The sequence below is a fragment of the Aythya fuligula genome, chromosome 4 (assembly GCF_009819795.1).
Source record: "Aythya fuligula isolate bAytFul2 chromosome 4, bAytFul2.pri, whole genome shotgun sequence".
In the NCBI taxonomy this organism is placed as follows: Eukaryota; Metazoa; Chordata; class Aves; order Anseriformes; family Anatidae; genus Aythya; species Aythya fuligula.
This window is the reverse complement of record NC_045562.1, coordinates 48523002-48535182: the sequence shown is the minus strand read 5'-3', so window position 1 is coordinate 48535182 and position 12181 is coordinate 48523002.

Below are 12181 nucleotides of genomic sequence, written 5' to 3'. Positions count from 1 at the left end.
CCGCACCGGGATGCGGGACACCGCCGCGCCGCACCGCCCCTCTTGCCCCCGGGGGCGGGCTCGGCCCGCTCGCCCCGCCCACTCTCGATAAACCACGCCCACCCCAAAATTAAACCCCGCCCACCCACCAGCAAAGCCCCGACCCCCTCCGTGCCCCCAGCTGAGGATGGGGTTTCTGCAAGCAGAGCCCCACCGTGCACAAGCTAGGAATGAGTGTGGGTTCCTTGGAAATGAAATCCCCAATTCTTGAAGAAGCCAAATTTCTCTTGTTTTTTCCCAGAGATCCCATGAAATCCATGAAAAGGCAAAGGAGGCTCATGAGGTTCAAGAAGTAGCAAGTCAGCATCATGCAAGTAAAATATATTGGGCACTGTGCAAAAAAAATATATTCCTGCTATTGCTGTGAGTTCTTACACCAGAAAATGGGTAGCTCTGCATCACGTAGTAGGTCAGGTCAGTGATGTTGGAAATGAGTTGGGGCACTCTGAGCTGACCCTCGCTGAGACTGGACTGTCCATCTGGTTTATGTGTATGTGGGTCATGAGAATTCATAGTACCTAAAGGGACACAAAGAGGTGATGAAAAATTGACTTTCCAGAAGGACTGCACAACCCAGAGAGGGAACGACCCTCAAACACACAGCCCCCAGCAGGTCAGTGCACACACCTAACTGAATGGCCAACATCAGCAGCTTGTGAGTTGGGAATGTGGGGAAGTGCCCAGCTCAAAAGCACACAGAGATTTTGCCTCCCTGAGTGATCCCATTGAAATCCCATGTCTTTACACTGTGCTTCCTCAACAGGATACAATCCTTTAGTACTTTGCTGCCAGTGTAATCTCGTTAACTAGAATAATGCTACAGGCACTGGGGCTTGACTGTGTGAATTGGTGTCCCTGTAGTACCGGGGATGCTTGTGACACCAATGAGCAAAGGAGAGGATAAGTTCTTTACTGGATACTTGAACGAGGCACTGAGCCTGTAAATATCTAAGAAAAAGAATAACTTTCCTCTGGGAAGTAATTTTACAGGTGTAGGACTTTCCATCTGAACCAAACCACTTGCACACTTGGTGTTGGTGGGGTTAGTCCCCTAGTAAGGTCAAATAAAAGCTATAGCCAAGAATCACTGCAGATGGGAGGTGTGAGAGCTCAGAAGATGCAGGATGACTTTACTGATGCAGAGCATACGGTATGATGTGCACTTTGCTACACTGAGTCTTAAATTTTGAGCTTTGACGTGGCTTCCTCAGGTGGGTTGTCACTGGAAGATGGCATGGGAAACAACTGAGAGAAAAATTGACCTGAGCACAGAAGACATTCACCTAAATTTCAAATGAAAGCCTCATCTAAAGACATTGCTACATGGTGACTATAGGGTATTAGACAGCAGATGTCTGTGAGGCTGAGGGGCAAAGGGGCACAGGTTGCAAAGCCATAATGCCAGTGATTTGAGTGATGGCAGCTTTCTTATCCACCCTTTAAGCTATGAGATCCATACAGCCTCTGTGCCTTCCTTCAGATTTGCAGAGTATCCCACGTAGCCCAGCTTTCACCAGAGACTGTCAGTGATGGACCATGGGGAGCTAGTGAGAAAAGCCAAATATATCCACGTTATTGCGTGGACCAGATGTGCAGATTTGCAGCAGAGCTGGCATCCAACAGATGGGGAGCAATCAGACCCCATGCCTGACTCCTGCATGTCTTGTCAGATCAACACCCTGCTCCCACCACGTCTCTCAAAGCCCCTCCACTCCTGAAACCTTTCTGTGTGTCTCAAGGCAGAGGTGTGCAAAAAAACAGTGTGTTTTCATCCCCTGGGTTATGTTCCTCCTTCTCTGCAGCATTTTTCTACCTTAGCTCCCATGCGGGGAAATGACCGGTGCAACAGGAGGGGGCACAATGTCTCTCGCCTTGGGCAAAACTTTTGTTTATGCGTCCGCTGCTCTGGTCTCCGCAAGCTCACCGAAAACAAGACACAAAGAAATGCAGCAGAGGAACAGGACAGCCCCCTTCCTTCTCATGCCCAACCTGTCACGACTCCCCCAGGCTCGCCGGCTCCATCAGCACCTCCCGGGCAGCCTAGCAGAGGAGCCCAGCCAGGACAACCATGGCCGCCTTTTGTTTGCTTAATTATTCAAATAACAACCCAGGGGGAGATAAGGGCCAGTGCTGGGAACACCAGCTACGTGCTCCCTTGCTCATGGGGCTGAATGAGTCTGCCAGTGGTCCCTCGCTGCCTTCAGTGTGCAGCTGCTCAGAGAAATCCCTTCATTCAGACAAAAAACACTGATAGCACCTTTGATATCACCCCCATTTTCTGTCCTGCTAGAGGTTGTAGCAGCAGCTGAGAGCAAACACACACATATTCACTGCATGGGGATGAAGGAAGCAAATTTGCCCATCAGAGAGACGGTTGGCTGTGGTGAAATGTCCTTCCCATGTAAACCTTCTTCCACCCCCGAGGAAAACACCATTATACTCACAAATGAAAAATAAATAAATAAATAAATAAATAAATAAATAAAATCGGGGATGGCAGCTGTGCAAGCTACAAGGTCCCATACAGAACACATCCAGTGGCAACCAGCTTCTGGTCACATCTCTGTGCCACAGCTGGGGCTCAACCATCCCAAGTACCTAACAAAAAGGTGGAGGCAGGTTGTGGCTTTGGGTAGCAGCCTTGAGAGTCCTCAGGGGAAACTAAGAAACTCAGAGACTGGCTTCAAAGAGAGTTTGAGCTGATTTAACACAGTTTCTAGATGGTTGTATTAATATGCAATCAGCTTAGCATCAACACGGCCCTCGTTTCTGTCTACACTGCATGTTCAACCATAGCATACCAAATACTCCATGTATAGGTGCCAGAAAATTTGTTGGTTTGAAAATTTGATCACAAATGCAGTATTCAAAGGGCAAAATCTGTAATTCCAGTTAGAGATGGAATAATAGAGGTGAGAACAGGTATGGAAGTAGAATTGAGAAAGCATAAAGCCACTCATTTTCACAAAGAGTTGCCCAAAGGTAGAGATTTGAATGACCATTTTGCCTGTTTTCAGTGTCTGCCAAAAATGTTGAAACCTTTGCTGGAATCTGTGAGTATATTGCTTGTATTTGGCTATGTCCAGCTATAAACAGGAGGTGTGAGTTTGGCATGTGTGGACATCCCCAGAGCAGCTTGGTTCCAGTTCGGCTGGATGCTGATGGCAACCAAACTGGAGGAGCAGGTTCATTGCTGTCAAGGCTCAGACCAGTCTGACGTGCCTTGGATATGTGTCCCCACTCCCAGGCACCTAATTATGGTTGGAGGCACGTGGGATTTTAGGGACACACCTTTGAAAAACTCCACTTTCAGCGGAGCACTTTCAGTGCTTACCTGTTTGCCCCCAACATGTCCTAAATCTCTGTTCTCTGTTCTCTAAATCACTCTGTTCAGTGATAACTGCTCATGCCAGGGCAGCATCCCATTGTTTGCCCAGATCTATTCAAGGCACTGATCATTTTTTCCCTTCCAGTATTGTTTTCCCATCAAGCCCAGCACTGTATACCTTTATGGGGAAGAGGCAAATGCCTTTACAATTTTATGTGGCTGAAGTCTCTGGAAGTCTTTCTCCCCTCTTCTTGCAGTGGGAAGCAGCTCGAAGCATCGCTCCATGAGCAGGAAGCAGAGGGAAGGCAATCAGGTAGCTCAGTGTCTGGACACAGTCAGCCAGGCTAATAGGTGGGCAGCTGGTGACAGGGACAGGCTACGGATTCAAACACAGGCCTCCCGCAGGGAAATCTGCTCAGAAGTGGAGATCCAGCTGCTTGCAAAACTGCCTGCCAAAATATGTTACTGGTTTGTTATGGAGTAAGGATTATGAGCATATCTCACTAGGAGCCAGCCTGCTCAACATATTCTTACAGTAAATAATTGCATTAGGAATAGCAGCCATCCACCCTAGCTCCTGGTGAGTTTCAGTCACACGTTCCTCACAAGGAACAACCTCCAATTGAAGGCTGGGGAGTCTGTAGCACCTGTCTGCAGTAGGGGTGCCTCAGTGTCTAGTATTGATTTTATCAGTCTGAAGCCTTTCTCGGGTGAGGGTTTCCAGTAAGATGTCTCTCCTACATCCAACTTCCTTTTAAATTGACTTAATATCTTAGAGATATTTCACTGCTGTCACATTTGCTTGAAACTGGCAGAAGTGTTCAAATTATGAGTCAAGTAGGTAGAAAAAATAAACAGGCAGACAAAAAGAACATCATTAGGTAAGTCTCATTTCCATAGGAAACCAGCCTAAAAATTACAAATCATACCAACTGGAAAAAATGCCAGTATTTCATAGGACAGGATTAGAACTTAAAATCATTCTGACACAGATCAAAAATTGTCCCAAACAAGTTAGACAAAATTTGCTGAAGACATCTGACAGACACTAGGTCACTTTTGAGTGTCAAATGCATTTAGAAAGGAGTAAGCAAGTGGGTAAATGCAAAATGAGGAAGAGCTGACCAGGTAGAGCTACTGCAGAAAGGGCTTATGTGCTGCAGTGGAAGGGGAATGAAGTCATCACTGTGTGATGCTGTTAATTGTGTGTGTCAGTTCTGGAGATAATTATTTGAAACTGCAGAGTCTGAAGAAATATCTCCATTTTGACACCTGTGGACATCACATTTTTGGAGAGAACTAGACAAACGGGAGGCAACTCAAGGGATGCAAAGCATTGTTGGAAATAAAGAAAACCCAGTCTATAAGGAAAAGCTGCAAGAACTAAGCCTGCTCTATCTTGGAAAAGAGATCAGGCAGAATGATTTAGGTTGGAAGGGACTTCTGGAGGTCACCTGGTCCAAATGGACAGATGAGTATGGTAACAGCCTTCCAGTGTGGATAGGCTGGAGGTACCTGATCAGTTATAGCCACCAATGATCAATCTAATTTTCTGGATGAGATGTGGATAATGTGGGATATCTCAGATAATGTGGGACATCTTCTGACATTCTTGGCAACTAAGCACCAAATAAGGTTGTCTGGAGAGCTTTGGACTGGCATCAGCTGAAGTGTTTAAGATTAGGTCTGACAGATCTCTGTCAAAGGTGAAATGTAATTGTGTTTTACAGCAGAAGTAGGGATTAGGTAGTCTTCTCATTTATTCAAGTTCTTGGTTTATTCAAGTCCCACATATTCATGACTGATAGGAATACAATTTGTGTTTTCAGGGTCTTTTATAAAACAGCCCAAAATTAATCAATTTATCAGGTCAAGTTTAACATTTCAACCAGCTTACAACAACATTTCAGTTTTTCCTTTCAGCAGGGAAAACTAACATGATCATTCTGAGCTGATACCTGTTTCTTTTCTCAGAAGGTATCTTGGAGTGGGTGGTTTTGTTGTTATTGTGTGTGTGCATTCAGCAACTAAACCGCCTGAAAAAATAACAACGTCCAAGCAATTATTCACACAGCCCTAGTTCCAACTAGGAACTCCTGTGATAGTAAGAATACATGAGCTCCTCAGGGCAGAAGTTGATGGGGACTTCTGAAACATGTCAATAGTTGGCAAAGTACAAGCAGTAATGGTCTGAAATGATATAAAACAATTTTCCCAAATGGCAGCATATGGTACACATGTCAACAGCGCATGACTTCTTTCTCAACCAGTACTTGCCAGTCCATTTATGCAGTATTTGGGGAAATGTCCAAACTGCTTTCTTCCAGGTAATTGACTTTCTTTGCAAATATTTTCACAGGTAGCAGAACTGGATGGTAACTGAATAGTCTTTCTCAGCCAGAAGAGGCATAGCTGTTATGGGACATAATGTAGCAGCCCTACAATGCAGGGACATATGAATGTAAGGAACCCCAAGATGCTGAAAAAGGCACAGCAAGGGCTGCTGGAGACACAGGAGCCATCTCCATCACTTTGTCACCCTTCTGAAGAATTTTTGGGGTACCAGCACACTTGGCTCTCACAGTCCTTCCAAAGAACTATTTTTATCCCAGCACTGAGGAAGCCTTATTTCAGGTATGCTACAGTCAAAATTTATTTTCACAGCTGATACCTAAAATGTGATGAATCACTTTAAAGTTGTAATGCATAAACTGATTTTTAACACCCATGTCCTGAAAGTCTTTTTCTGACAAAGTATAAATATTCATCACAATTAGTTGCCTATTTGCCCAATATTTTGTATCATTTAACTTCATAGCTAATTCTATCAGGTATCAGCCATTATTTGTCTCAAAGTAAGGAACTGATCCACTAGTAACATGTTCTGCTTCTGTTCAGACTCCCCTTAAAGGAAGCAAATTGATCAGATTTGGAAAAACAACAGAGTTTAATTTCAGGGAGAATATCTGTTTATTTGCTGATCAAAATTCCCTATTTACAGGGCTGAAAATCAACTTTTTTCAGTCTGGGAAAGCAGACTACCTCAGTTCTCACAACCAGGCCCTTCACACCAAAGCCAGAAACCCTAATCCCAAAGCTTGTTTTTAACATATTTTTGCCCTTGAGAACAAGTTGACAGATTGCTTGATTACACTTTTCTTTTTCTAAAAAAAACTTCTGACTATTTTGTCCCACCTCTCATCCAAGCAGAGGCATCATAGCAAATACCATATTATGGTTTCACTACTTTCTGCAGTGGCTGGAGTGAAACGAACCCCCTTGAATATTTAGCAGCTGATGTGTGGCCATGTAGCTCCCAGAAGAAAAGCATGAACAGGAAAGGAAGTGAACAAACACTTGCTGTGTGTTGAGTTTATCTTGCGCCTACCAGCCAAGAAAAGGTTAACAAATAGATCCTTTTTTTTTTTTTTTTTTTTTTTTTTTTTTTTTTTTTTTAAGGCAGATGTCTAAAAGAAGTGCACAAAATTCAGAACATTGCCATGAAGGTCAAAAGCAAATATTAGCTATATTACATCCTGCCTGTACTTTGTGGGAGGTCAGGAAAATTTATGGAATTCTACTAGTATACCATTTATGAACTACATCATTAACATATCTGATAAGCATTTTGAAATGATCTAATTTCACCAAATTGCTGATTCAGTGCTTGCAAGTAATGCATTACCACCCACTTCCTTTCAGCTGAGAACCTTCCCTGAAGCACCGATAGCAAGCAATGAGGAAGAACTGACACTCATTTCCTCCTGCCCAGACTCAGAGGTTGCTGATGGAGGCTGACAAGGCCAAGGAAGCTCTAAGGAAAGCCCAGGCCCCTGGGAGGGGCTGGAGGTTTCCTAGAGACCCATCCTGCAGCCCAGGGAGCAGCCCAGGAGAGCACCCAGCTCGGTTCCTTCCCAACATCAGGATCATATTTTCCAGGCAAGCCCTGGATACAAAGCACTGCAGACCAGGAAAAGTGATACACAGGAGGCCACGTGATGGTGAGCTGCCAGACTGTCCTCTGGGGATATTCTGCTTTCTCTGCAGAGGTTGTTCTTTGGTAGTTGTATTTCCACTTGAGACTAGCAGAGCAGTGTTGGACAATGGAGAAGAGGTGAGATGGGGAATTGTGAGTCCAAGAATTACAGGCAGATGCAGAGAGTGCAAGCTACACAGGTGCAAAAGTGGGCAGAGATGCCAAATCTACAAGTTTAAATTGGTAGGGAGAACTTTCTCCTGACGCCACAGCTACCGCCACTCAGAAAGGAGAGCTGCAAGCAACTGCAGAGGGCAAAAACTTTGTAGGATTCTAATGGACCTCAGATTCTCCACTTTTGGGCTTTTAGTCCATAAAATGCCATGGAACAAAAGTCAGCAGGAATTCTCCATAAGCCTGAAATTAGAGACGTTATTGCAGGAAACATTCTGCCAGCACTGAAGCATTGGCACCAAACGCCTCCTTAGTCTTTGACATCTGCTGACTGCTGTGTGCCAAGAAAAAGGTAACCGAGCAGTTCAAGGAAGGAAGACATTGAGCTCAGGGTCACCGGCACCTGCCAACAAGACTTATTTTATTGCAGATGACTTAGAAGTACTGGAAGATTTGTTTTATAAAGGGTGGGAATCCAAGCGTAGTATTTAAGACATTCTGAATTCTTAAAAGTCACAATTATTTTTTTTCTTTTTAACCAGCAAACATAGCAACTGGAGTCAGGGAAAAATGAATCTCTCTAACAACCACAGATTTATGAGCATTCACCATGTTAAATAATGCTCTCTGTCTGCTCATTCCCTCCCCTCTAACTTATTCATAATGTTACTTACTTTATTCACAGAGTTTGACTGTGGATTTTCTATCCTCTTGTCATCATTTCAGTCACTTTTTTTTTTTTTTTGCATGAACCTGTGAAAATATTTTGATTGAACTGGTGCAAAAATATATCAAGCAAACCTGAGGTGTGGATGTCAAAATACACGAGTGGAATAACACGCCTACTGATGTATGATAATAATATCCAGTTAGCAAAGGAAGCAAGTGGGGAAATACAGGTATACTGTTTCTAGCTAGTAGGAAAAAAAATAGGAAAAAGGAAAAAAAAAATAAAAGACAAAAAAAAAGACAAGTCCTGAAAAAAAAAAAAAAAAAAGCTAAAAGACTTTTCATTCTGCCTCCATTCTTTAATCCATTTGGCAGAGCAGTGCAGGCACAGGGGAGGTTTACTGTACCCTCCTGGTGCAGTCAGTGAAAGTCACTTTCTGTAGCCTCCAGCTTTCCTCATGGACATGCGTGTCATCAGGAAAACCGAGTCCAAGCTCACGACTTTCTCTTCCGCCTCTGGAGCTCCACATGTTTCCTGACCCCTGGCTCCTCTGCCAAGAGGGCTTGCCACCTGCACACCGGCTCTGTTAGCACAATGACATCCTGTACCTTCCCCGTGTCCAGAATTCATTATTTTCATCAGCCCATAAAGATGGCTGTGTGATGGGGATGTACTTGGTTTCAAAGCATCTTTACAACTGGAAAACAAAGTGGTGTTTCCATCGTGGTGTGTGGTGGTGATAACTGAGCGGTAGGGAAGGAAAAAAATACACCTAGCATCATGCTCGCTGTCTTTTTGGGTAGGGTGATAAATGCTTCATGGGAAAGGGGACTTTGGCCTTTGTAAAATGCCACACAGAGCTGACAGTATGCCTGAAAAAGCAGAGCTCCACTCCCCCAAATGCTTCACTTTCCAATGGACATGCTGCTGTGAGTGCACCCGCCCCCGCCCCCAAAAAAATAAAAAAATTATTTGTGCTTTCTCCTATATTCTCAATCCAAGCATCTTCTTCCAGGATAAGAGTTTTTCCTTGTGAGATGCTTCTCTTGAGAAAACAGAAGAGAATAGCCACAGCAGGAGTGTGAGCAGGAGCCATGATCAAGGACATAGTTGGACAGAGAAATCAGACAGCCTAAATGAGGAGAGCCAGGAGGAGAAAAATGTATCTGTCTCTAAATGTTCAGGCTGGGAGAAAAAATAATTTCTTTGGTCCCCTTGGAGTTCAACATGATCTTTTTTTCTTACCTTTATTGATCAAAACTATATTGATCAAGCCCTTCTAATATTATCTCACAAAGGCACTAGGACTGGGACTGCATCTCTCTCAGTGCTGAGATCTTCTGTGTACTTGTGGCTCCATGTGGACAAAATTAATTTTATGAAGGAAACAACTGAACTTGTAACAAATCCAAACTGAGTATCAAGAAGGTTTTCAGATCAGAGGTAATTCCAGGTCTCTTCTGGGCCAAATGAGAATGGGGAACTTTTAACCAAATCTCTTTTTCTGACTGTGAAATCCTAGTGCTCATAGCTGGATCTGTCCCCAAAGCAGGACTGGAAATGGTCTAGTATATGCTGGCTTGCTGTTCAACCATACCTGACTGAAACAGGGAAACAAATAAAATAGCTCAACCTCTTGGGAGAGATTTTCACCCTTATGGAGCTTTAGCCTGTTGTCTTAATGAAATAAATGGTGCCATCCCATTGTTTGTCCATCTGTAAGCCCCACTCTCCTTACAAGCTCTTTAATTCAGTGGCCAATTTTTGTTTAAGTTGAAAGAGAGTTAGAAATAGCACAGATAAATGTGTTTGTGGAAACTGGCAGCTAGACAGAGAAGAAAGACTCAGTTCTCTATCCCTCTGGGGCACAGGTAATTTCCTTGATAGCAGCCAGATAGCAAAAGGGCATACACATATCATCCTGCCAGTCATTTTGTTCCTAGCTCCAGACTGCCCCCAGCACAGGTACAGCTCCAGCCCAGGGGCTCCTGAGAGGTCACAAGTCCAGGGGAAATAAGCTCTGCTAGTTTTGCTGCTCAAAAAGCCCATGTGTTAATGTGTTAATATGTTCAGTCGTACTTAAAGTGTCAAATGCCAAAGCTCCTTGGGTTTATTTATCACAGGTCATAACCAAATGAAAAGCCAGTGCCTTCCAAAGAGAAATAGCAATATGTCCAAAAGAACTATGCTTCTGTGAGTCTGGTTCTGCTCTCCTTTGCACTGAGGCAGAGTGGAAAACTCCGTATGGACATCCTTCACTGGTTACTCTTAGCATGTCTAAAATATCACTTTAAACTAACACCTCCTGGTAGTGCCAAAAGACAGGGGGAAAAAGGCACAATTCTCACAGGCTTATTCTGCTGTTTTATCCTTCTGACTGTAACCCAAACTCAGTAACCCTTAATTTCTGTGAAGTCAATAATGAATCTGTTTCAGCGAGACGACAGAAGAAATACTAAGTAATTTTTCATCTGAAAAATTATTTTCTGGTTACAATATCTAAAGTCTTCTCTTGGGCACTTCCACCAGCTAGTAGAAAGAATTTCACACCTGAGCTTATATCAGACCTATTTTCTTCAAAAGCTACTCTGAGTGTTATGCATGAGAAAGGATCTATGTGAAGAAGGACACTGACTTTCATCTGTCACAAAATAAAAAGAAGAACCATAATTTTTAAAGTTGGGTTGTCAATACAGGGACAAATGTTCGGAGTTCAGCTACAGTCTGTCTGAATATAAGGTAAGATTATTTCCATCACTGGAGTTAATCTAGATTTCTTCAATATGAATAGGTCAGAATTTATTCTTATTTATTGGTTTTCATCGGATACCTACCTGAAGTCATTACTATTATCAATTGCTGTAGAGAAATATTTAATCCTCCACTGTAAATATGGGAGGGCTTTCTAAGCAGTAGGACCAGAGATATCATTTTCTTCCAAGTACACCTCAACCTGCAGTGATAGATACGTGAGTTTCTGATACAGGAAAATCCTTGTCTCAAATTTTGATAGTGATATTTGGGGACAGTCTTAACCTGGAAGAGACTTACTGTCAGAGCTGGATTTGGTACAGCACAACAGCAGGTCAGGCAGCTCCTGATTTTACCCATCCCACTGAAGGTTTAAACACTGTCTTCCTCCAGGGCTAGATGAAACCACCCCTACCTTTAGCTCAGCCACTGCTATCTTTAATGGTAGCCATATGGCACTTTGAAAATGCACTCTTTGGCCTCAGAGGAATTGTAATGGACTGCATGAGGAAGAGCTTTCATCTCGGTGTCAGACATCAGGAAAGGCTCTGCAAAATGAACTGGTACAAAGGCTGGAAATCTCTGGGTTTGGTACATTAATGGTAGAAAAAACTCTAGATGTGAGAGCAAATGGTGTGGTGGGAAAATAACACCATATCTGAACAGTTAGACTATCTCATGGACACATTAGTGGGAAAAATATCTCATGGGCTCTCACCATATTGATAAAAGTCTTATAGGCACAGAAAGTTTTCCTTCTATGAAACTCTTCTCAAAATGCTATTTGTCAATCAAGAGGTCATGTTCTCTAAATATTTAAGTTTTTCAAGGGTTCAGTTAGAGCCTGACAGTCATAATCCAGTGTTAGGAACTACAGTGTGAATTATCATTAACAAGGAAGGGCATAAAACCCAAGCCTCACACTTCTTGAATATATGAGTTGATTCCTTTGTTATACATAAAACAGGCTACCATGGGCAGCTGTATTGAAAACAACAGCTGTCTGGTGATGTTTTATAATACAAGAATGCAGCCAGCATGGGTGAAGGACAGAGGGCACCTTGCCTAGTTTCTGAATTGTGGTGGAGGAGATGAGTATGGAGCTGCTGAAGCCTCCAAACCAGCTCAGATGCTAGACTGAGGTGGTTGTTCAGTGGGACTTCTTTTAAGTCTTAGCTTTGGATGGAGAGTCCACGTAAATCCTGTCTGAGGTGAATAAGTCCTTTTGGGGGTTCTGGTCCTT